Raw genomic sequence first — 27,347 nt, 5'->3', positions numbered from 1 at the left:
CCACTCTATCTTCAGCTCCTTTGTGAGAAACTAATGCATTTGGGCAGCCACTCAGTCTACCAAATAAAATTCCTGAAAAGGAAATTGGGGATGGCTTCGCTGCTGGTACTGGGGGCAGTGCTAATATCATGGCGTCGTACCATAGTTTATTCGAAATATTCCAGGCTGGTAGGAGGCTAGCAAATTCCCACAGGAAAGTACCAGCAGTAATGTTCAGGGACCCGTGCTTGTAGAAGGCGGAGAAATAGTGGCAGCTGGGGACCGAGTATGGACACCCTGCCGCCGCCGCCATGAGGTTGTGGACAGCTTCCACTTCCATGAGCCTAAAAGGCCACATTTCAAGTGCAAGCAGCTGCCCAGAAATCTGGCAGTTTAGTATTGTGGCCTGTGGGTGGGTGGATGGCTGCATACTTGCACTTGCATTCCAAGTAACAGAAAACTAAGCAGATGGTGGCCTCTATCATCATTATGGCCTCACCTGGGCACTATGAACTCTCCTGAAGGAGAAGCCAGGGCCCACTGGATGAGTCTCCGGTTGTCTGCTGGGCCCATTCAATCCTGCCGAGAAGCAGCCCTGGCTAAGAAAAGTGTGTGGGAAGGTTCCCGGACACTCTATGGCTGCTTTTTTAATGTGGACTGGCTCCGTACCACATTCACCGGTCACATTCACCGGTCCACGTGTTTGTGGTTAGGCGGTCCTTCCCAGTAAGTGCACGATGAGCACTAGTGATGAGCGAGCACTAAAATGCTCGGGTGCTCGATGCTTGGGTCTAGCAAACTGGAATACTCGGGTGCTTGACCCGAGCAACGAGCCCAATGTAAGCCTATGGGAAACTCGAGCATTTTTCAGGCGGCTCCACCCGGTGGTCTGCAGAGGGCCTAAAAATTGTCCATATCAATGGGAACAGTGCTCAAATTACATGGGAACAGCATGGGGAAGACTCCTGGAAGCATTTCTGACTCCCAGGTCACTGCTGTCAACAACATTGTCAAAGGTATTACACCACTTTTACGGACTCACAATAAAACATACAAAAACAAAATTGAAATGGATTTTCCTGGGAAATATGTTATGGAACATCCTTTCCAGGATAATGACTTGTATATAAGGCAAAATAAATAACCAAAAACAAAAATATTCCTCCACACCTTGGGCTATGTTCACACTTTGCGTTTTTGATGTGTTTTTGCACTTTTGCATTGCTTTCAACCGTGACAAATGCATTCACCGGGAAATGTAATTTTAACATTTTACAACCTTATCTGCCCATGTGGTGTGTGAGACATGATCAGACACATCCCGTTTCATTTATAAAAGGGACTCTGAAAGTCACAAAGCCTATTTTTATATGACCATCAGGTGGCCTTTACTATTCTTAAAGGGCCAGCAGTCGGCCCTCGCTATTCTTAGAGAGCCATCAGCCGGCTATGCTTTGTTGCTCCCATTACTAAAGAGTGTGTCTCCTATACTGTTATTGCGTATGCAGTGAGTGACAGGTCTGCCCAAAATTTGGACGCACCCCAATACCCCTTTGAAGAGACTTAGAGGAGGGCCTCCTAAAAACAATGTTCATATTATTAGGAAGTTGGTCTCCCATACTGTTTGCCTATGCAGTGAATGCAAGGGATGCCAAAAATTTGGAGACACTCCAATGCCACTTGGAAGAGACGTGGAGGTCAGAGGGCCTCATGAAAAAATGTTCCCATTATTAGGAAGTGGGTCTCCCTTAGTGTTTGCCTATTCAGTGAATGCAAGGGCTGCCAAAAATTGAGAGGCACTCCAATGCACCTTGGAAAAGACATGGAGGAGGGCCTCATAAAAAAATGTTCCCATTAGAAAGGAGCGTGTCTCCTATACTTGCAATGCCAATGCACTAAGTGTATGTGCTGACAAACATTTACTCCTGGAGGATATATGACCATATACAGTTATATGAAAAAGTTTGGGCACCCCTATTAATCTTAAGCTTAATGTTTTACAAAAATTGGTGTTTTTGCAACAGCTATTTCAGTTTAATATATGTAATAACTGTTGGACACAGTAATGTTTCTGCCTTGAAATGAGGTTTATTGTACTAACAGAAAATGTGCAATCTGCATTCAAACTAAATTTGACAGGTGCATAAGTATGGGCACCCTTATCATTTTCTTGTTTTAAATACTCCTACCTACTTTTTACTGACTTACTAAAGCACTTTTTTGGGTTTTGTAACCTCATTGAGCTTTGAACTTCATAGCCAGGTGTATGCAATCATGAGAAAAGCTACTTAAAGTGGCCACTTGCAAGTTGTTCTCCTGTTTGAATCTCCTCTGAAGAGTGGCATCATGGGCTCCTCAAAACAACTGTCAAATGATCTGAAAACAAAGATTATTCAACATAGTTGTTCAGGGGAAGGATACAAAAAGCTGTCTCAGAGATTTAACCTGTCAGTTTCCACTGTGAGGAACATAGTAAGGAAATGGAAGAACACAGGGACAGTTCTTGTTAAGGCCAGAAGTGGCAGGCCAAGAAAAACATCATAAAGGCAGATAAGAAGAATGGTGAGATCAGTCAAGGACAATCCTCAGACAACCTCCAGAGAGCTGCAGCATCAACTTGCTGCAGATGGTGTCACTGAGCATCGGTCAACTATACAACGAACTTTCCACAAGGAGAAGCTGTATGGGAGAGTGATGCGAAAGAAGCCGTTTCTGCAAGCACGCCACAAACATAGTCGGCTGAGGTATGCAAAAGCACATTTGGAGAAGCCAATTTCTTTTGGAAGAAGGTCCTGTGGACTGATGAAACCAAGATTGAGTTGTTTGGTCATACAAAAAGGCGTTATGCATGGCGGCAAAAAAACACAGCATTCCAAGAAAAACACTTGCTACCCACAGTAAAATTTGGTGGAGGTTCCATCATGCTTTGGGGCTGTGTGGCCAATACCGGCACCGGGAATCTTGTTAAAGTTGAGGGACGCATGGATTCCACTCCGTATCAGCAGATTCTTGACAATAATGTTCAAGAATCAGTGATAAAGTTGAAGTTACGCAGGGGATAGATCTTTCAGCAAGACAATGATCCAAAACACCGCTTCAAATCTACTCAGGTATTCATGCAGAGGAACAATTACAATGTTCTGGAATGGCCATCCCAGTCCCCAGACCTGAATATCATTGAACATCTGTGGGATCATTTGAAGAGGGCTGTCCATGCTCGCCGACCATCAAACTTAACTGAACTGGAATTGTTTTGTAAAGAGGAATGGTCAAAAATACCTTCATCCAGGATCCAGGAACTCATTAAAAGCTACAGGAAGCGACTAGAGGCTGTTATTTTTGCAAAAGGAGGATCTACTAAATATTAATGTCACTTTTCTGGTGAGGTGCCCATACTTATGCACCTGTCAAATTTTGTTTGAATGCAGATTGCACATTTTCTGTTAGTACAATAAACCTCATTTCAAGGCAGAAACATTACTGTGTCCAACAGTTATTACATATATCAAACTGAAATAGCTGTTGCAAAAACACCAATTTTTATAAAACATTAAGCTTAAGATTAATAGGGGTGCCCAAACTTTTTCATATAACTGTATGACCATACTGTATAAAAAAATTTTTTTACTGGCATCATAAACACCCTTTAAAAAAGTTATGTGGGTGTTGCATCACGGATCTCGGTCACCCTGGTGATATGGTGGTGGAGGATGAGGATGAGGATGAGGAGAACGAGGAGGACAAGAGCAAATAGCCAAAATCATTAAGCATATACCCATGTCTGGGTGTGAAAAGGGGCATGGGAATAAACCTCCCAAGAAAAGACACTGGATTTGAGTTTATTTTACGCTGCTATCATCCAGCCTTTGTTCATTTTTATAAGAGTCAGCCTGTCAGCATTTTCAGTTGACAGGTGGATGCGCTTATCAGTTATAATTCCACCAGCGGCACTTAAAACCCGCTCTGATAAAATGATAGTGGCAGGGCAGGCCAGGACCTCCAAAGCATAGAGAGACAGTTCATTCCACGTGTCCAGCTTGAATACCCAATGATTATAAGGCACAGAGGAAATACAGAGGACGTTGGTATGGTCGGCAAGGTTCTCCCTCAGCATCTTCCCAAACTTTGCAATCCTTGTGAGAGTACCCCGCGCCTCAGGGCTTGTGCGATGGGAGGGACTCAGAAAACCATCCCAGAAATTTGACAGTGCTCCCCTGCCTCTGCTGGATTGGAGTTGTGTCTCTCTCGCCTGTTCTCCTTGGTTGTCTAACGAACTGTGACCTCTTCTGCCAGTGTTTTCAGCTGGGAATTTTTTTAATAGTCCCGGAACAAGGGCCTTCTGGTACTGACCCATTTTTGTAGACCTGTCCGCCTCAGGACTAAGAGATATAAAGTTCTCCTTGTGGCATGGGTCTAAAAGTGTCACCAACCAGTAAAGACTGTCAACCAAAACACGAGGGTCACGGGAAAGGCTGCGTAACATAAAGTCATCCATGCATGCCAGACTGCTAACAGGCAAGACTTCCGTGTCCTCACCAAGAGGATGAATGACCATGCTCTCCTCCTCCTCTTCCTCCTCCTCCCTGTCCACAGGCCATCCACGCTGAACAGACGATATGACAGTTGTGCAGGTAGTACCTTCTATAGCACATGAAACTACCTCCTGTTCTTCCTCTTCCTCATTGTCAGTCCACGTTGGGATGAGATGAGGCTGGGCTGTGTGTAATCACCCTTTATGATTACTTGCTCCATCTCATTGTGCTCCGCCTGCATTGCATCCTTTTTGATGGTGACACTAATTATGGCCTCATTTCCGCTCACCATCTTGGTGGAGTCCTCAAAGTTTTGGAGGATGGTACTGATGTCTGACATCCATGTCCATTCCTGAGGTATTATGTGTGGAGTCTAAACTGAATACCGATGGCCTTGTTGATGCTGTTAGTCAACAACTGCCCTCTTCTGCTCAAAAATCCTTCCCAACATCTGCAGTGTAGAGTTCCAATGCGTGGGGACACCACACACCAGTCTGTGAGCCGGAAGCTACAAATGCTGCTGAAGCACAGCAAGGGCAGTGGAAGCTGTAGCTCACTTTTCTAAAATAGGCACACAGGTGGTGTACTTTGAATAGCAGATCTGGAAGCTCCGGGTAGGTTTTGAGAAACCGCTGAACCACGAGGTGAAGCACATGGCCCAGGCATGGTACATGTGAGCTCGCCTCAGAGCCGCCACCAGTTTCCGGCCATTGTCACACATGACCATGCCTGGCCGTAGGTTCAGCGGTGTCAGCCATAGATCTGCCTGCTCTTTCAGAGCTGTCCACAACTCTTCAGCATTGTGTGGTTTGTCACCTAGGCATATAGGCTTCAGCACAGCCAGTTGCCGCTTGGCTGAGGCAGTGCTGCAGTGCTTCCAGCTTGTGACTGGTGTGGTCATTTCGGAGATGGAGGCTCAAGAGGAGGAGGAAGCTGAGGAGGATGAGGTGCAGGAGCTGTAGACTGTGGGGGCAAACCTGATTGACCTAGGGACCGCATTCTTCAGGGTCAGGAGGATGTGTTCCATCCCAAGGTCCGACTGGGTCCCGGCTTCCACTATGTTAACCCAGTGTGCCGTCAGCGAGATGTACCATCCCTGCCCTCAAGCACTTGTCCACATGTCCGTGGTTAGGTTGACTTTCCCAGTAACTGCATTGTTGAGGACACGGATAATGTTGTGGGACCCGTGCTTGTGTAATGCGGGGACAGCACACCAGGAGAAATAGTGGCGGCTGGGAACCGAGTACTGAGGGATGGCCGCCGCCATCAGGTTGCGGAAAGCTTCCATCTCCAGGAGCCTAAAAGGCAACATTTCGAGCACAAGCGAAATGTGGGAATTTAGTAGTGTGGCCTGTGGGGCATTGTCTGCTTATTTGTGCTTGCGTTCCATGGACTGAGGTATGGACAACTGAACGCTGCACTGGGACAATGATGTGCTTGCTGATGGTGCTAGTTGAGAGTGTGCAATGACAGGTGCAGGGCAGGAGGCATCTTCGCATGCACTATGGACAGAGGATTGGCTTGCACGCACAACAGCGGAAGAAGCAGTGGTGTCACCCGCAGACACTGTTCCTGAACCCTGAGGTTCGGCAAACAAAGTCAGGTGTTTTGCTGCTATGTGCCTGATCATGCTGATGGTGGTCAGGCTGGTTGTTTTGCTACCCTTGATGATTCTGGCCTGCAGGTGGTGCAAGTGGCCTTTTGGGGTTATCAGCAGAGTCTTTAAAAAACAACCAGACTCGGGAAGATCTAACAGTTGTACTGGAAACTTCCGTCGTGTTGGTGTTACGGGGAGCAGTTACCTGCCTTCTGTCTGCGGCCACCACACTGCTTCTTCCTTCCTGTTGGGGTGCTCTGCCTCCCTTCCTCTGTGTGCTGCTGTCCTCCTCTGCATGTCCTCCTGCCAGATTGGGTCAGTTACTATATCATCCACCACCTCGTCTTCCACTTTCGCACCCTGGTCCTGGTTCTCCTCCTGATTTTCTGGCAATTGTGTCTCATCATCGTCCACCTCTTGTGACACTTTCCCACCATCGCCTTCATATGTCCATGGCTGCTCAAATACTTAGGCATCGCTATATGCCATCTCCTCTTGCCCTGCTTCAAGTGGACCAGGCAAGAGGCCCAAATCTATAAATGGAAAAGTGAACAGCTCCTCGGAGTGTCCAAGTGTGGGATCAGCTGTCTCTGGGCACTCGGCATGGTGGGAGGAAGGAGGAACAGGATGAGGATTATGCAGTCCAGACTTACAGCTATTGAGACTTAACTGTGTGGAAGACAGGGTGGTGGTGGTGGCAAAGTGACTGGAAGCATTATCTGCTATCCAACCAATAATCTTTTCACAATGCTCTGTGTTCAATAGTGGTGTTTTGTGTTCCCCTATTAATTGGGACAGGAAGGTTAAGCGAGAAGATGTGGGTGTTTGTTGTGGCACAATAACAGCTTGCCCACAGCCTCGGCCTCTGCATGCACCATCACCATCACGTCCAGTTCCCCTGCCCTTGCCACATGCCTTGCCCATTTTAAATGGAGGACAATATCTTCCACGCTCACTACAAATGGCTGAATTTGGAGTGAACTTATATGTGATCCGTGTGACGGACAAACCACAGTTTTAAATAGCTGGCCTGTATGTAACTATTTTTAACAGCGCCGACCTCGTGTCAATAAGTTCATTGACACACAGCAACAAAATTTCAATAGATGACAGAATTGCCAATATTTTTAGTGCAATTATATGTGATCCGTGTGACGGACAAACCACAGTTCTAAATAGCTGGATTTTTAGCGCTGTAATATATAAAGGACCTGGGTGTATTCTGCAGTGCCAACAAGCAAATGGCGCAGAAAAACAGTGTTCTCTGGATTGCTTTTTAAGGAAATAATTAGGATTAAGATAAAAAAACAATTATTCCTGGCCCGATACTTCGTGCTATTTCTACAAATATCTGTAAAAGCACCAGCAGACAGAACCGGAAATATATTTTATTATGAAAGTAGAAACCATTACAACTAACAAAACATAAGCCAAAACTTAAACAAAACAGAGACGGCCAGCAAAACTTATCAGGTACCCTACCTGTCCCACCACTCTCACATTACTTATAACCAAGCACTATTTACAACCCTCCTACCACATCCGGCTCCACTGCCCAAAATAATAACCATTCATTACGCCACACAAAAACACAACCAAAAAAACCCTCAGATAATATGTACAATTTTTTTTTTATTTTATTATTATTATTTTTTTATATACACGCACAGAAAATCTAACCTAAAACGACCCCAATATTTTTCCCCAGATGGCCCGAGCCAGGACAGACCAGTCCGTATAACACCCAAACCCTCAAACAGCACCCACCTACCACCAAAACCGCCTCCCCACATAACTAAGCCACTATTGCTACAGTAACCACACATTATTATTTTTCCATATTATTTACAAGTAACCTCACATTATATTACAAAACTTGCTCAAGTTTGGTGCTTGAAAACCCTCTCCACCACCTATCAAGCCAAGCGAAACAAAAATCTAGTTGTCAAAAGAAGCCAGCCCTCCACCAGAAGAAACTTGGAGTACTACAAGACTAAGGCACCCCAAAAGAGAACCCTTTCCAAAGCCGAGAGGCTCTCGGTAAAAAACTAATCGTTCATACTCCAAGTAGCAAACCATCACCAGGTCACCTAAGATGTTACTACAAACTTCCTCCAATGGGAGGATTTTGCTATTCGTCAAAATTAAAGAGCGTGCATTCCAAGTGAAATACCTAACCACTACACTGACTAAGAATAAAGTGGTTCTGTCCCGGCCACCAAGGTCTCCGAATGATCCATAAGACCACTCTGCGTAGGAGAGGTAAGCCAGCTGGGGCCAGCCCATGGAAGCACCCACCCTCTTGTTAACCTCTATATTGAAGGGACACCGAAGCAGGAAGTGCTCCATGCTTTCCAACATGTCAGCACAATCCTCCTGAGGACAATTCCTGTCCTCGGAATTCCTGTACTTCAGGCTGTCCCTCACATATAGCTTACCATGGAAACAGCGTCAAGTCAAGTCAAAAAACTTCAAGGGGATTCTTCTTGAGTTTAAAAGCCGCAACCCCACCCCCAGATCCCGACTTGGGCAATCCCTGAGGGCTAGAGGTTTTTGGAAATGCGTTGACAAGACCCTCTCATCAAGGAGTTTCCTTGACAGAGTCCTTACCTCCCACACTTCCAGGCCCCACCAACGAATTGCCTTCAGGACAGGGTTAACATAAGCCGGGAGATGCCCGTGAGGTACGCGAAGATCCCTCACACGCCCCCCTGTCTCCCATTCCTGGAAGAAAGGCTGAAGCCACCCCCTACAGAATACCCATGGAGGAGACCTCTCCTTCCAGAGGTTTGCAATGTTTGCTTTCAAAAAGGTGTTTGCTAGAAACACCACTGGGTTGACCATATTCAACCCCGCTAGACTCCTTGTATGGTAAGTAACCTCCTGTTTGACTATGTTCAACCTGTTCCCCCATAACAGTTGGAAGAACAGGCTATAAACCAGAGGTTCTGGCAAGATGCAGACAGTACCCAGGTAAATTAGCAAAGGGAGCAGGAAAGCTTTACACAAGTTTACCCTTTCTCTCTGGGTCAGAGATCAACCCTTCCATTGGTCCACTTTCCGGGAGGCACACGCAAGCCTACCATCCCAGTTTCTAGAGGCGTAATCACCGATGCCTAGGACTTTGGCATACTCCTGTGGCTCTGAAAGGGTGTCCGGGAGACCAAACCCAGGGTCTCCTCCTCCCAGCCAGAGGCTCTCACACCTGATTGACCTTTGACCTGGATGCCTCCGAATAGCTCTCCACTTCTGACATCACCTCTTCAACCTCCCCTTCCGAGGAGCCGAAAATAGTGACGTCATCCGCGTAGGCTACCACCTTCAGAGCGGCCTCCCACACCCCCGGGCAACCCATCTCTATCCCCACCAATGGTCCACGATCTACCCTCCTTACAAAGGATCGATCGCAAACACGTACAGCAAAGGACTAAGAGGACAGCCCTGGCGAACACTGGAACCGACCTCAAAAGTCTGCCCAAGCCAACCATTCACCAGCGGAAAACTCTCTGCCCCTCTGTACAAGGTTTTAAGCCAATCCACAAACCCACCTGGCAGACCATACTGCAGAAGAGTAGACCAGAGGTACTCGCTATTAACTCGAACAAAAGCTTTAGCCTGATCCAGGGACCCTTCCAAAGGCCTGCCCTGCCCCACTTCACCGCTTCCCGGACACCAAGAACCACACTAAAAGTGCCACGGCCCAGAATACAGCAGTGCTGGGCCTCCGAAAGGAGACGTGGCGCAAATTTCACCAGCCTATAGAAAAGCACCTTAGCCAGGACCTTCCTGTTCATATTGAGAAGCGCTATGGGACGCCAGTTCTCAATGTGCGACGGGTCCTTACCCTTGGAAAGTAGGATGAAAGCAGACCTCCTCATTGATATTGGCAGAGTGCCCGAGGACAGACACTCATTAAACAACTGAGTCAATAAGGGGACCAAGGAGTCCTTAAAGGTCTTATAAAACTCAGATGTTAAGCCATCTGCACCTGGCGACTTTTTGAGCCAAAACCCATCAATCGCCAGTCTTACTTCCTCGTCTTTGGTCACATCCCCCAAAACACCAAGTGAGGGGTTTACCCCTGACATAGGGATGGCCTTAGCCAGGAAAGCTGACCTCCTGTCGAGATCCAGTTCGTTCCTCCCCAAGAGATGTGAGTAGTAAGATCTGACGACTTCCAGGAACCCCAATCTGGACCTCATCAGAGAACCTGTACCATCCTTCAGACCCACCACAACCTTACCATTCACTGACATCTTGAAGCTTCTGTAGGGGGTATTTCCCGAAATCCCTCTCAAAAACTAAAGTTGTGTGCCTATCATACTGACACCTCTTCAGTAAGACTTTCACCCTGGAGATTTCCTCGCGGTCACCTCCAGCCGAGACAAGATACTCGAGTTTCCTCCTCAGGCTCTGATACAGGCGCTCCCTGTTCAAGCTTCTGAGGTTAGAGAGCTGACGGAAGAATCTCGCTACCCAATGTTTAAACATCTCCCACCACTCTGACTTAGTGCTACAAAGGCCCAACAACAGTACCTGGCTCTGAAGTAAATCCTCAAAGGACTGTCTCACAGCTGATTCCTGAAGGAGTGACGAATTGAGCTTCCACATGCCTCTTCCCATCCGAGGGGTCTCTGTGACATTCAAAGAAAACAAAATCAAACAGTGATCGGAGAATTCCACCTCCACCACCGAAATTGGTGAGGAGACAGCCTCCTCCTTTAAATAAAACCTATCTATCCTGGACCTAATGTGACTTCCTCTAAAATATGTGAACCCCACGCGGCGTGGGTTGTTACTGATGTGGACATCAATGAGGCGAGCCTCACTAACTATGCTATTTAACGCGATGCTGTCATAAGCCAGCCGGTCTCTGGAACCTCCTCTGTCCTGGAGCCACGAGACATTATTGAAGTCCCCTCCAAAGACCACCTGCCGGCTGGAAAACAGAAACGGTTTAATCCTCATGAAAATACTTTTACGGTCCCACTTGGACTGTAGACCATAGATTTTCACAAGCCGAAGCTCTTGTCCCTTCATGAGCACATCCAAGATCAAGCACCTCCCCATTTCCAACTCAATTACCCATCAGCATTCAACATTTGCGGTTTTAAAAAGAACTGCCACCCCGCTATACGGGTCAGCCGCAAGAGACCAGTAGGAGGGCCCATGCATCCACTTCCTTCTTGCTTTTAGTCAGGACGTCAGATCTGACAACCTGGTCTCCTGTAAAAATAAAATGTCGGTGTCAAGGCGACCGAGAAAATCAAAGGCTGTAAACCTAGCAGCATCTGACTTTATGCTTGCAACATTAATGGTTGCCAGCGTCAACGGGATGAGTGCTGCCATCATGGGTGATTGGGTTCAACAGCAGCCTTTTTCCCATGACCTTATGAAACATACTCCTCAGAAGAAGCAGACACCCGCTTCAGGCACACTAACACATCCATTCCCTCCTTTCGTACATCCCTGCCTTTGTCTGGTGAGCTCGGCGTGGCCTCCTCCCCCAAGGGCTTACTTTCCACCCCCAGTGAAGAAGGCCCGGCTCCCCCCGAAGACCCCGTCTCCGCACCCGCCACCACGTCCTCCTCCTCCCCATCTGAAGGAGAAGGAGATATGTTACACAGGACATGATACCGGTTGGTGACATCCACCAGGGGCGGGGTGACTGAGCCGTCCTCCGACGACCGGGTCTGGGTCTCAGCTGGTGTCCCCAGGGGGTCCCATTCTAGAGACGAACCCTGAGGTCCCTCTGCTGCCTTGGTTTCAGCTTTTTCTTCCCATTACGCTTCTTACATTTTGTATCTAGCCATTCTCTCGCATCCTCATTCAGATCTTCACTGCATGAGGAACGCGAGGCCTCGGCATCCTCCTCTCTATTCAATCTCTCCACCTCCTCATCCAGCTCACTGCCCGAGATGTCAGCTGCAGATCTATTCTCCCTTCCCCCTGGTGCCTCTCCTGCCTTCTCTCCTGCCTCCTCATGCTAGAGGGGCCAAACTGCTTGCTCTTCACTGGTCTTTCGCTTCCCCCACCTCTGCTAATCCCTTCACCAGCAGGATTGGACCCCCTATTATGAGCCAAACCCCCCGGATTCATGACTGCATTGGTAAAGGAGCATGGACAGCGGCTGAACAGATGACCAAGATCCCCACACAGGTTACACCTAATGTCCTTACAAGTTGCGGTAAGATGACCAAGGCCGCCTCACAAAGTGCACTTCATCACCTTGAATCCTGCACTAAAATGTGAGGGGCTACCGCACTTGTGGCACACCTTCGGCTGCCCCTGGTAAAAGATCATGATCCTATCCCTCCCCAAGAATGTTGAGGAGGGAATGTGCGTAACGGTGTTACCTGAAACCTTTAATTTAACCATAAAGGTCCAGTCCCCAGAACAGATGCCGAAACGGTCCAGATTTTTTTCCAGGATCTTTGCCATATCCCCAAACCTGCTTATCCAGGTCATAATATCCACACAGGAAAGTGACTCGTTACCTGTTAACATGGTCACTTTCCTAACCGTACTCTGACGGGTGATTGCATGAACTGCGAACCCCCGCCATTCAAGGCGACTAAATGTCAGCTCGTACTGAGACCAGAAAAGCTCTATGGCCTCCGGCCTCACAAAACTGACATCAAAATAGGTAGTGCCGAAGGGTTGGATTAAGGCATAGATATTTTCAGCCTTGAAGCCCATTTTCAGGAGGAATTCCGCCACCCTGTCCCTAGCGGGACACGCATCATCGCCTGCCCACCGAAAACGGATCACATTCTTGCGAGCACTACCCTGCCCTGTTGTCGGCAGAGACAAAATTGTCCCTGCACCTTTATCTTGCAAGGCTGATAGTCCATGTCTTTTTGGACAAAAAGACAGGTCAACCACCACATTCCCCACAGTGATGGTTTCCTCACCCTTCTTCAGGGCCTCCAGAAGAATGACGTTGCAAGTCACCGTCGCCGAGCTCACCAGACTAAGACTCAGACACACCTCCCAACCCAGCAGCAGCGGCCCAAGCATAGCTACCTCCCTGAGGTCCGACCACCACTGCTGGGGGGGGCACTGGAACCCTCACCAGTCATTCCATCAACACCCACATCTACACCAACTTCACCACTCACCCCACTGATCCCCCCATCAGTCGTCACCACCTCCATCTCTCCTTTATTTACAACCTCCTCACTCACACCCATCCCACTCACACCCCCTTCCATACTTGCCAGAATGGGATCAGGTAGGCCCCCATAGTACACTCAGCATTTACAGTTTTTACATTATTTACAATCATTTCCTTAGCAGATTCTGCTGAATTAGTCTTTACATCTATCTCCAGGACCCCCTTACCAGGCCCATTGCCACTTTGGGCGGTAGAATAACCAGCCCCCCCAGCCCCGGGGGCCATACCCATCACACCCTTGACCTTCTTGACATGCTGCGCCCCTGTTGCAGCGGCATGCTCTTCCGCCTCTCCCCCTGCGACCCCGGTGGCGACCAGCTTAGAAGCAAGGGGTAGGGAAGGAAACTCCACCATATTTTTAATGTCTGGTACACCAACCAAAACTGCTGCACAACCACCCTTGCTGTGAGCCGCAGAGATGGCAGCTTCACCACTCTCGCCATCCTTTTTGCTCTCCCCTCCTGATCTACAACCCACCCTCACTGACGGAGTTGGTTGCTGCTGCCTAGCGGGGTTTACGCGGGAAATAGCAGACACATCAGACATATTCACATATTTTAAACTCACCACCTCCCATGCAGTACCCATGTTTTTTTTCCTGTTTTTCTTCTTCTGCTTTCCCTTTGCCTCCTCTGGTGCTTCATCGTCAGCAAAGGAAAAGTGTGTCAGATCCATGGGAGACTCCTGTTGCTTTACAGCCAGTAGCAGGCCTTCGGATCTGCTCAACTCGAAATCACCATCACTTGATCCCTGTTCACATATGCCTTCTGATCCAGAAGCAAGCATCGCCACCTGTCCCGGTCTTAATGTACAGTCACCTGCAGAAACCGCACCAGAAAGCCCCTTTGCAGATCCTCCCACAACACCATCTTCACTAACCTCCATGTTGCAGGTAGAATCCAGGCCCTGCTCCTCCCCATCAAGCTGGACATTGCTGGCCAAGCCACCCGTAGGTGGAACCTGACTGCTGCTGGGTGGTACACAGCCAGGATTAACATTGCTAAGCCTTTTGTCAGCAGTATCGCTGCTGGACCCAGCTCCTCCCCCTGGTGTGGCTTCAGCGTTGTGCTAGGTGACGTCACTAACTTGTTTTCCATTGCCTGATGCAATAGCACTAGGCAGAGCGCCTGTGTTGGGTGGAGCAACAAGGCCAGGTGGAGCAGCAGAGCATTGCAGAGCAGCAGAGCACCGGAACTGAGCGGCGCAGCAGAGGCTTGCAGAGCGGCAGAGCCCCGCACCGCAGCAGAACCGCGCTGAGTGTGTCACCCCAGGCCTGGATGCCACAAATAATAAAGGCTGTGTCTGAGAGCAGGAAGGAGGTTCCCTGGTTAGGGACAATTAGCATACAGCACCTCCTGTCCCAGGCCAGTAGGGGGAGCTGGCTGCCCCTATAAAAGCTGGAACTGGGGGCAGGGTTAGACAGAACTGGACGACCTAGCTCAGGAGTGAGACTAGTCCCAGAGAAGGAGGGACAGTTCAGCTGCAGCTGAGGAGGTCGTGAGGCAGTGGAGAAGCCACGAGCCAGGGACGTACGGCGCGGAGAGCCTGTCCTGGCAGATAAAGAACCACCTAACCGAACATTGGGGTCTGCCACCATTTCAGCTTGACACCCTGAGCACGGGACCGGGTTGCCACTACTACCCCCATCAGCACCGTACAACCTAGAGACCCGGTCTTGAGTACCCCACGGCCCAGGGGGCGAGTCAGCTTTTTGGCGTAGTCGGCAGGATTGAGACCAACCCGCCACAAACGGGTATTGCGTGCCTGAAAAGACTTTATACTTACCTGAGTGAAGTTTCCTGCCATTCGGGGCCGTTTCCTGCCAAAAGGCGCCATCTTCGGGACGCCGCGCAGGAAGAAGAGGGGCGTGGACACCAAAAACCACCGAGACCTGAAGCCCCGCCCTACATCCAGACGCTGTGCAAAGTCCTGGAAGGAGATCCAGCGGACGCCGACATCATCACCCCGCGACGCAAGGTCCTCACCCAGAGCATCGCGAGCGGAGCCGCGGCCTACAGAAGAGGATCGTCGGAAGGTAGGCCACGGTTGAGTAGGGGGGAGGAAGATGTCGGAAGCGGATGGGCCCACTACCACCAGCGTGGCTGCAGCAGCGGTGATGCCGTTTTACATGCCCTATATCCCCGGAGCGGCCTGGCTGCCCAAGTACTCAGGGGAATCCCATACATTAAGTGACTTTAAGGAAAGACTGTACAGTTTATTTAAAGTCTATCCCCTAACAGAAGAACAGAAAATCAGCATACTGACAGGGCAGTTAACTGGTGCGGCCCAGCGGGAGGTAAAATCATGGCCAGCTGAGGAGAAAAGGACTGTAAAGGACATTTTGGCCCGGCTGCGGGGTACCTTTGACACCCGCACCTCAGCTGAAATTAAAATGCGGTTCTACGGATGTAAGCAGCGGACACAGGACAGCATCAGAGACTATGCCCTAAATTTACAGGAAGCCTTGGGAGCAATCAAACAAGCTGACCCTGACAGCGTGCAGGATACAGATTAACTATTGACTGACCAGTTCATAGAAGGTCTGCTGTCTAGCGCCCATAGAACCCAGCTGCGCCTCATGGCCCTACAGAACCCCGATTTGACTTTTGCACAGTTTAAAGAAAGGGCCATCCGGGTGCTCCAAGAACCCACACCAGGTGGCGCTGTAGCTTCCCGGCGTCCTGCCATTACATACCACCAGGGGGCGGCGCCCTACCCTGCAGACCTTGTGGGGACTGATGCGCAGGCCCTAAACCCATCCCCGTCTGCAAACCTGCACCATCAGGTCCAAGAACTAACAAAGAGTGTTGCCGCATTGACCAGGACCACACAGTCGTTACAGATGGACCCGTCAGGACCAATCAAGCTGGCTTCCAGTCCGGAGGATATCCTGTGGCGTCGACAGAGGAGGATCCCGTCATTCAGAGGGAGGCCCACAGACCGCTACGCTGAGGATGGACAGCCGATTTGCTGCCGTTGCGACCAGCCAGGACGCATAGCCAAGTACTGTACTTTAAACGGGTCCGAACTGGGGCAGAGGGCCAACCCCCAGGCATAAGGTCACCAGGCCCGTCTAATTGGCGCGATAAGTATGTGGGGGGACGCCCGGTTTTACCTGTAGTGCTGGACGGTATCCCCATGAGTGCACTGCTGGACACCGGGTCTCAAGTGACTACCATCCCCTATGTACTTTTCAAGCAGTACTAGAGTGACACTGATATAACCCGTTATCCAGACGATGACTTGAGCATCATCGCCAGCAATGGTCAACCCGTGCCTCAGGTGGGGTTCAGGGAGATGACCGTCAAGATTGGTAAGGTGGAACTGCCGGCACAGGGAGTGATTATTGTGGACATTGACCGTCAAGAAAGTCACCCTAAAATAACCTTGGGTACTAACGTGATTGAAAATTGTCTTTCAGAAGTAATTGTAATTTTGCAGCAGGTGGCGATGAATGCTAGCTCCAGCCAACAGAGGGTCCTCCAGAAAGAGATAAGAGCCCTGATGAGACGGCAACAGGTAGAACTGTCTGGTGGTGAGATCGGTAGCGTGAGGATGAGCGACCCGTTCCCCATTGCCATGCCTCCCAAAAGTGAAATGATGATCTGGTGTCGGACTGCAATCGGGTTAAGAGGAAGAGACTACCAAGCCATGGTAGAACCCGTGTACTCAGACAGCAGGCCCACCATTTTGACAGCCCGGGGGGTGGTTGATGTCCGCCATGGAAGGGTGCCCGTCCGGATCTTAAACATTGGGGAAAGGGAGGTACACCTGCCCCGGTACGCTACATTTGCCAAATTGATTGCTGTTGAACACAATGCTCTCAGGGTAGTGGAACCCTTGCCTCCATCTCCCCCGGTGGAGGATAATGGCTCCCAGAAACACAAGGAGGACTGGTGCCAGAAACTCCATGTGGGTGCTGACTCCACTCCCTTGCACCAAAAACAAGGAGTCTTCCGGGTGGTTCAGGATTACGAGAGAATCTTGAGTAAGCACCCGCTAGACTTCGGCAGAGTGAAAGGGGTAGAACACCACATCCCCATGGGGAGCCACCCAACAATAAAAGAAAGATACAGACCTGTACCCCCCGCACACTATCAGAATGCAAAGGGCATACTGAGAGAAATGAAAGAAGCCGGGGTCATTAGAGACAGTTGTAGCCCCTGGGCAGCCCCCTTGGTTGTGGTAAAAAAGAAAGATGGTACTATGAGAATGTGCGTGGACTATAGACAAGTCAATCATATCACCCATAAGGACGCATACCCGTTGCCTAGAATAGAGGAGTCTTTGGCCGCACTAAAATCAGCTAATTTCTTCTCTACTTTGGACCTTACTAGCGGGTACTGGCAGGTTCCTGTGGCAGAGGCTGACAAGGAGAAGACCGCCTTCACCACCCTGATGGGATTAAGTGAATTCAACTGTATGCCCTTCAGGCTCTGAAACGCACCCGGGACCTTCCAGAGGCTGATGGAATGCTGTCTAGGGCACCCAAACTTTGAGATGGTCCTACTTTACCTGGACGACATGATTGTATATTCAAAGACCTACGAGGACCATCTGAAACACCTGGCAGAGGTGTTCGAAGCCCTGGCAGGCTTTGGCCTGAAGGTGAAGCCCTCAAAGTGTCACCTGTTGAAACCGAAGGTACAGTACCTAGGACATGTGGTGAGTGCAGAGGGAGTAGCCCCCGACCCCGACAAGGTTACAGTAATCAAGAGCTGGCCAAGCCCCTCTAACATCAAAGAAGTGAGGCAATTCCTCGGGTTGGTAGGCTACTACCTAAGGTTCATCCCCGGGTTCACTAAGATGGCAGCTCCAATGCAGGACCTCCTGATAGGTCAGTCTAAATCCAGAAGTCACAAGCCACCCTTCAAGTGGGACAAGTTGGAAGAAGATTCCTTCCGCTAGCTGAAAATGGACCTCACGGGGGATGAAATTCTGGCCTGCCCTGATTATGGCCAGCCTTTTATCCTCCATACCGATGCCAGTAATGTGGGGCTAGGAGCCGTACTGTCCCAAAATCAACAGGGCAGGGAACGAGTGATAGCGTATGCCAGCCGGAAGCTGAGGCCCACTGAAAGAAACCCGGAGAATTACAGCTCCTTCAAGCTAGAATTCTTGGCAGTGGTGTGGGCCGTCACAGAATGGTTTAAACATTACCTGGCCTCCGCAAAGTTCACTGTGTACACGGACAACAACGCGTTGACACACCTGGACAATGCAAGACTAGGTGCCCTAGAACAGCGGTGGATTGCCCGGCTATCAAATTATGACTTCACAATCAAATATCGGGCAGGCAGAACCAACGCCAATGCAGACATCCTATTAAGAATGCCCCATCTACCCGAAGGAGAAGAAGACTCAGAAGAGCTGGAGGAAGTAGAGCTCCCTGCGTTCCACCGGTATGGGGCCACTCAGTATTCTCACCGGGTAAGAGACAAAGACCTAGCCACCGTCATGTTCAACCCCTTGCCCCACCACGGCTGGGCTGAAACGCAAGATAGTGACCCTGCAATTCGCCTGGTGAAACACATGTTAACCCAGGCAGACGCTAGCCCTGGCCCGGACGCTCCAATGGAAGCCAAGCAGTTATGGAAGGAGAAAAGCAGGCTATTCCTCTACGAAGATAAGCTGTGCAGAAGGCTTGTCAACCACCGGACGCACGAGCTGACCTGGCAGGTAGTGGTCCCAAGACGAGATGCAGCAATGGTCCTGGAGGCCTACCATGACAGAGCGGGACATTTCGGGTGGAAGAAACTGGAGTTCCTACTGAAAGAGCGGTTCTTCTGGATCGGTATGAGAGGGGCCATAGAGAAGTGGTGCAGGGACTGCGGCCCATGTAACCTCAGAAGGAAGGACCGTACCAGCCAGAAGACACCCTTGAGGCCCATCGTCACCAGGCAGTCTCTTGAGCTGGTAGCTCTGGACCATGTGAAATTGGCTCCAAGCAGGTCGGGCTACGTCTATGCCCTGACCATAGTGGATCACTATTCCCAGTTCCTGGTGGTGGTTCCTATTAAAGACTTGACAACCCAAACAGCGGCTAGAGCCTTCCAACAACACTTCTGCCGTCCACACGGGTATCCGGAACAGGTCTTGACAGATCAAGGTTCAGCGTTTGAGGCGGAAATCTTCCAGGAGTTCTGCAACCTCTACGGCTGTAAGAAGATTCGGACAACGCCTTACCACCCACAAACCAACGGGCTGTGTGAGAAAATGAATAATATCATCATTGATCTCCTCAAGAGGTTGCCCCTGGAAGAACGCAGCCTGTGGCCGGAGAAGCTGTCAGACCGGATAGACTTATACAACCATATCCCGGTGAATGCTACAAATTGCACCCCGGCTTACCTGATGCGAGCAAGACCAGGTAAGCTGCCGGTAGACCTGGAGATGGGAGTCCTGACACCCGAGGACACCTCCCCAGACGCGGACTGGGATACGGAATGGCGGCTACAGTACAAGAAGGTACAGGAGAGTGTGGAGAGGAGTCTGGCTCAAGCGAGAGAAAAGCAAGAGAGGCTCTTCAACCAACACGCCCCTGCTGGTCCCCTGGAACCTGGCGAGCAGGTCCTGAAGCGGAAGAGAAGGCTTCACAAGCTAGATGACCAGTGGGAAAGAGACCTGTACATAGTACTGCAGTCCAACCATAACAACCCGAAGGTATGCGTAATTACCAAGGATGGAGGAGAAACCACTAGCACCGTCTCCAGAGATCACCTAAAAGGTGCCCCAAGCAACTACAGAGTGCAGGAGAAGATCAAGATGACCTTGAACCCGCAGAGGACAAGGAAGAAATGATCAGCACAGTTCTTGGAGAGTTTCCCCGGTCCTGGACTATGATAAACGACGCAATAGTGGTACCCGTCCTACACTTCCTTCAACCAACCCAGCAGGAACCTACAGGAGAGCAGGAAGAATCAGAAGAACAAGCAGCCCCAGAGGCAGAAGAACCCATGCCAGCAGCCCAGGAGAGTCAACCCTCTGCTGAAGGTGAGCCTGCCATGCCTGCGGTAAGCCAAAGGACCCGCAGACAGCTGCTTGCACTGCCTGAAAACCCAGCTAGTAGCTGTACCCTGAATGCTAGTGGGGAAAGCCAGGTTAGACCACCACCAGACAGTGGGTTACGCAGGTCAACCCGGAGCACTAGGGGGCAGATACCCGCTCGCTGGAAAATATAGGGTGTGTAAAGAACTGTAAATAACCCTTATAAATAGTCGTCAAATCTTCAAACAGTTAATTGCATGACCAGTAATTATGTCTCTTCAGTTTCTTTCAGCTGACTATATGAACTAACAGGTTATGAACTTTGAGTAACCGGGACTTTCTTGTAAAATATGTTCGGAGCTTAACCAATGGAATGAATAAAGACTGTCAAGGACTCGGGGCAAGGACAGACCCCCACCTGGTTAAGGATCCCCTTGTGTTGGTGATATGGACACCAGGTCACAGACCACACTGTGACCCTAAGAACTCAATATGTGATGTTGTTTGCTATTTCCTTCCCTGTAGTGTTTTCATGGTCGTGCATATGTTACCCTGTTTGTTTTTGGCCAAAAAGGCTTAGTCCCGGAGTACTAAACTTTTACTAGGGGGGAATGTGTCACCCCAGGCCTGGATGCCAAAAATAATAAAGGCTGTGTCTGAGAGGGACCTTCCCTGGTTAGGGACAATTAGCATACAGCACCTCCTGTCCCAGGCCAGTAGGGGGAGCTGGCTGCCCCTATAAAAGCTGGAACTGGGGGCAGGGTTAGAGAGAACTGGACGACCTAGCTCAGGAGTGAGACTAGTCCCAGAGAAGGAGGGACAGTTCAGCTGTTGCTGAGGAGGTCGTGAGGAAGTGGAGAAGCCACGAGCCAGGGATGTACGGCGCGGAGAGCCTGTCCTGGCAGATAGAGAATCATCTAACCAGACATTGGGGTCCGAGATTGTGAAGACTCTAAGTCCCACAGCTGAGAACCAATCCGCGAGGGATTTCATGTCCTTTGGCCTAAAAAGCCCGGAGGCTCCGCCACAACAGAAGGGACCAGCAAGGCCAAGAGAGGCTAAAGGTAAAAGGAACCCAAGTTGCAAGCCATACGGGGGAGAATACACGGCACGCTCAGGGACGTGGGCTATTTTACCACTAAAGGGGGAACTAGTCAGAAAGAGCATAGAGAGCACGGTAGGCCTACAACCTCACCCTGACCAGAGGGGCTTCCCGAGTGTTCTCAGACATCCAGGCCCCCTTCTAGCTGGTACTGCTGTTGGGTCATTACCACCTGTTACAATAAAGACCCTGAACTGTTTAAGCGGATTTTGCATTCTGACTATCGCGGCCGGAACTATCACCCCCCAACATCCACCTACACTGCCCTGGAGCTACACTTCTCCCGTGGGGAGTTATACTATTCCTGTGCTGCTCACCAACATCAGCCCCAGCGGTCTGTCCTGCAGCGGCGGTTATCCCTGACCGCAATCCACGGGTGGCGTAGTCGGACTTTCACATGTCTATATATATAAAGAGACTGCCACCATTTCAGCTTGACACCCTGAGCACGGGACCGGGTTGCCACTACTACCCCCATCAGCACCGCGCAACCTAGAGACCCGGTCTTGAGTACCCCATGGCCCAGGGGGCGAGTCACTGAGTGGCTGAGCCATGCAGAGGGGAAGAACCATGCTGAGCTGCAGAGCAGCAGGACTGTGCAAGGCGTTACTGCAGGCATCCATGCTGGGAGAGACTGCACCGACCACGGTGCAACTGGATGGGGTGGTGACTCCGGATGGAGCACTCCCAAGTAAGGTGACATCGGCCTGGTCACCGGGTGACACAGCCTTCTTTACACCGCCTGGGCTTGGCCACCCCATACTAGCAAAACACCGGTCGCTTTGGAGCTTTTCTAGAAAAGGACCTGCATTCCTTAAGATCTCCTCCTGGAGAGCCGTTAATGCCTCCAATTTCCCCCTCAGGGTTTGCACCTTAACCGCTACAACCTGACTGGTTCTCCCAGAATCAGGGCTGCCCCCAGACCACTTTGCCTTTTCCACCTTTAACTCCTCCTGGAGACGGCTTATATCCCGTCCCGTCTCCCCATAGATCTTGAACATTTCGGAGATATGGGCTTTGAATGACTCCACGGTATCCTGGGAATCCATGACCCCCCAGTTTCTCCTCAGGTCCATGCGACCGTACCCCGCAGCAGTCACACCACTAGCCATCTTTGGGGCAGATGCACGCCCCTTTCCTTGTTTCTGCTGCTGAGTTGGTCCCTCTCTGAGCGCAGGACCTGGGGATTCCACGCTCTTCAGCCTAGCAGCCCTCCTGAGTCCTCAGCCGATGAAGATGGCTCCCTGCCCCCTGTTGGTGCAGACCGGGGGGCAGGAGCAAGGGCCGCTAGGAGCCCTTCCTGGGACGCCCTGCCTCTCCCTGGGAAGAAGAGATGCAGGACATGGACCTCCATTCTGGTACCTGGAGAGCTCTCTCCACACACACAGCACCTGCTCGTGACAGGCTCCTCTCCTTTCTCTTCCTGTCTGGAGCTGCAGAACTGGAATGGCCCCTCTTGCTATGTGCACTGCAGTCTGGTAAATAGCCCGCCTGCCTGCCTAGCACTGATATCTCTGTAGCTGGATTGGTCCTCAGAAGGACTGTTAGTTGAAATGGATATATAGAGAATCTTGTAGAATACCTACACTAACTAATAAACAACGAAATCTCTCCCTAGCTCAGCAGCACCTCTCCCTACACTGCCTGATTGCGGAGTAGACTGTGACGAGCATGGCGGCGCCAGATCTGATATAGACCAGATGACGCTGTGTGGCCAGCCAATCACTGTAATGTCCCAACCAACATGGCTGTGGAATTACAGTGTGTGGCAGACAATCCCTGCATGTTGATTGGTGCTCTAAATAGTGCCAAACATGCAGGGAGGGGACCCGAGCTCCCGCCGAGCAACCCTGGAAATACTTGGTGAGCGCCGAGCATCTCGAGCAGTGAGATGCTTGGGCGAGCACCGAGCAGTAGCGAGCATGCTCACTCATCACTAATTAACACAAAAATGGCAATTCTTGCAGGATTCTACTATTAGAGTCACAAAAAATGGAGAATAGTTGGGGGAGTTGATTTAGAGAAGTCTAGCTGTTGAGCCCAGGATATGTGCAATCAATGCCAATTAGTTTACCTGTGAGTTTTAGAATAATCTGTAATGGAAATAAGTGTTTAATTGGGGGTAAATTCACATGCCCACATCAGTAACACATTTCCTGAGCTAACTTATTGACATCTACATGACATGTTGCAGCTTGTCGAAAGTGTGCAAATCTGTAATGCATTAAGCAATACAGTAGGTACAGTACTCAAAACTTGGTTGAGATGTATATGTATCCCTTCCATTGACATCTATAATAGGTATCTATCTGTTTCCTAGTATTTTCACTTTATGATGTCTTACCAGAGTCAAAATTAGAAAGGTTCCACGGGAATTGCAATATACGCTATGGAAAAAATTGGGTGGGTGGTATCATCGTAAACATACAAAAGTAAACACAGACTGGAAGTTTATATTATCTCTGGGTGACATCTTTCTTGGTCAGGTCTTACATTAGAGGTTATCTTAATAAGTGACTAACTGGGCATTTCTTGCTGAAAGGGGTGGAGGTTCTGGAATTCGATTGAACAGTAATCCTTTGTTTAAGTATAAGATGCTTGTGAATGTCAAATCGATCGGACTGTTGCTAGTTTATAGTTCTGATTGATCATGTGGGTACCTGGCACCAAAATGACACATAAAAAAGTTTATCATACATTTTGAACAGAATAAACGCTGCAATATCAATTCATTAAGAGGGTCAATTCAGTCTCTACGTGTAATGCGTTGTTGGAGCACCTTTATACCCTCAGCATACTTAAAAAATATCTCATATGGATATTTAGTTTATGCATGTGTGTGTGAGAGAAGACGTCTACACTTAACTGTGAAAAGCCATTTTGTCTGAGTCATTGTGTCATAAGAGACCAACAATAGACTTGCTGCAATGGTTTTGAAATGCTATGTGCTAAGGCTTTAAACAATGAATGAGTAAGTTCTTTGCATCTCTTCTTTTATGCTCCTGAAGGCTTCCGTCTCAAGGGCAGGTGAAAACGAGTTGTAACTGTTCCTAAAATAACAAAGGCATCTGAGTTAAGTACTAACAGGACCTTTTTTGTTTTTTCATTCACTGTTATCCTGAGGACAATAAAAAAGTAGGGAAAAGGTATGTGTCATGTATGCGGATGGAAACATTTCAATATGAGAACGAGTAGTCCACTTCCAAAGGGGTTATAATCCAATTTCTTTATTGCCAGTTATACAAAGTCATTCATTTTCATTGGCATTATAACAAGACTATTTATGGAAATCATTTCTCCACAGGTCAGCGAGCAGGGCTGTATTAACATCAATATATAGATGGCAATTAGTCCATAAATATGCAAACAAAATGTACTTCCGCTCACTTCCGTTAATCTTTAATCTATTAACTAGTGTTGAGCCACCCCCGTAGTGTTCGAGTTCGGTTCGGTTCGTCGAATACCCGTGTGTTCGCAGAACTGTTCGTCGAACTGTTCGTCGAACACCTTCGAACACCGTTAAAACCAATGGCAGGCAAACAAAAACACATAGAAACACATAGAAAACACCTTCAAAGGTGTCCAAAAGCTGACAAACTGCTCAGAAGACACAACTAACACATGGAAAAGTGACAAGTACATATAGTCATGCGAAAAGAAAAGAGGTGGAGGAGTAAAAGGAGGGGGAGACACAGATATAGGCATGTCATGCCCTTCTAAAATCCAAAAAGTGAGAAGCCGACACGTTCAGTCCGCTCCTGCCCGTGCCACCTCCGTGTCGCCGGGTTTGTGCCAGAGCCGCGGTGAACCCTGACGGCCAGCCCCCCTCTCCCAATACTGGTGCCTGTCCGCTGGTGGGTCGAGCGAGCCCCCCTGTGGTGGAGGCAGCTCTAAGCTTTTTAATTTAAATTGTCTCTCTAATTTGAATAAATACACTTTAAATCCATTTACAAGGATCTATTGGAGGGCAAGTCTCATGCCAGCAGCCGCGTAATTCCAGCTCCAGTAGCGTCCACTAAAGCTGCTGCAGTTAAAAAGCTTTTATAAGGATCGAGCTCGGCTGTCCACCGCAAGGCATCCTACTGCCAGTCCCAGCCCCTATGCCTTGGGGTGCCTCCTGATGCTCTTCACTGAGTATCCCGTGGTCCCGAAGCATTTCCTTTGAAAAAATTAAGTGTCCAAACTACAGGTGGTGTAGCTTGCTTAACAGCCGGGATAATCCGCTGACTAGCAGACCCTGCTACTAGGCACAAAGTATTTCCTGGGCTAGATGCAGTTAAAAATTTGTAATTAGATACTCTCGTTGGATGCTGAGAAAGCATTCCATAGAGTCTCCTGGCACGCCATATATGATTCTCTTAAAAAGCTTGGGGTAGGGGTCTAGGGGACCCTTTTATAGCCAAAATCACGGCCCTGTATCGCAATACGTCACCTAGGCTGAAGATAAATGGAACTGTAGCACCCTGAGGGCTCGGTTGCTACAGAGGTATTGCACCTCACCCAGAGGTGTGATATCTCACTCTCAGGTAAGGATGTAGTGTGGATCAGGACCCGACACCTGCATGCATTACACCACATTGCCGTGGGGCAGGGCGACCAATATGCCCCTGAGATGGGCACGACAGTCCCTGTCCCTGGCTGGAGTGGGGGGAGGGAACACTGAGGAAGGGGAACCCTGTAGTGCAGGAGCAGGGAGGAAGCAGTTCCTGGGTGCATTGAGAAGGGAGTATAAAAGGTGGGCACCATCTTAGTTCAGTGCAGAGAAGTCTGAGCAGAAGTGGCAGGGAGCAGGGGCTCTGCATGAGCTCTGCTCCGGAGGCGGGCCTAGTAACAGAGGCCCAGGCCTGGAAGAGGGAGAAGGAAGGAAGAGGAGCGGAGAAGGCTCCAGGAACGAGGAACGAAGGGATCTCAGGGGTGCGGACGGGCGAGTCGCCACCGCACGCCCGAATCCACCTGCGTGGAGGGGTCAGGCCAAAGGGGGAGACCGGTCCCCGAAACTAGTGGAGGCAGGAAACGACCCTCAGCTAGAAACAGGAGGCTGTGACATTTTATGTGGCGCAGCCCCTCGCTACACCCGCTAGGAAGGCACCACATAGGGTCAGGGAAACTGGCGCCAAGTTTACCAAGAGGAGGCCCGAGGCAGCCGGACAGAAGGGTTGGTAAGAAAGGCCAGACAAAGGACACACAAAGGGGGTCCTGTGAAGCACTCCAAAGTTATCTGGGAGTTGTCTGAGCCCCTCACCTGGTGAGCACAGTACGACGTGGGCAGCCGTTACCTGCAGACGTGGTCTGGATAATAAGAACTGTGAGTAAAGGCCCTGGACTGCATCACTGACTCCGTGTCATTACTGCTGCTGCCCTGCACCATCACCCCCATCCTCCGCATACACTGCCCTGAGGCTATACTCCTCCCATGGGGAGTTATGCTACGCTCTGCTGCACCCACAACACCAGCCTCAGCGGTCTGCCCTGGAGCGGTGGTTCACTCTGACCGCAATCCACGGGTGGCGTAGTCAGACATTTAAACATCAAAACCACATAAATAGTTCCGCCACTGGTTTGACCGCCCTGAGCCACGGAACCGGGTCGCCGCCACGGAGACTAGAACCACCAGCATCTACCAAAAAGGGTCCGGCTCCGGGTGTCCCAAGGCCCAGGGGGCGCGTCAGAACATTTTCATCACCTTTCACAATCACCAATGGGACAAGGCAGGGATGTTCTCTGTCCCCTCTCTTATACATCCTAGTGACGGAGCACCTGCTCTCATCAATTCGCCATAACCCCAATATTAGGTGGATTGAGCTGGGAGGCACTGAGTACAAGTGCTCTCTATTTGCTGATGATGTCCAAGGAAATATCACTCAATCACATATATCCATCCATGCTGTTATGGCTGAAATAGATCACTTTGTTACATGGTCAAATTTTAAAATCAATGCAGCGAAGTCTGAGGCCCTCGATGTCTCCCTCCCC

Source organism: Phyllobates terribilis, unplaced genomic scaffold (assembly GCF_046119375.1).
Source record: "Phyllobates terribilis strain yellow unplaced genomic scaffold, ASM4611937v1 Scaffold_8__6_contigs__length_399053987, whole genome shotgun sequence".
Lineage (NCBI taxonomy): Eukaryota > Metazoa > Chordata > Amphibia > Anura > Dendrobatidae > Phyllobates > Phyllobates terribilis.
Note: the sequence above shows the minus strand (reverse complement) of the source record.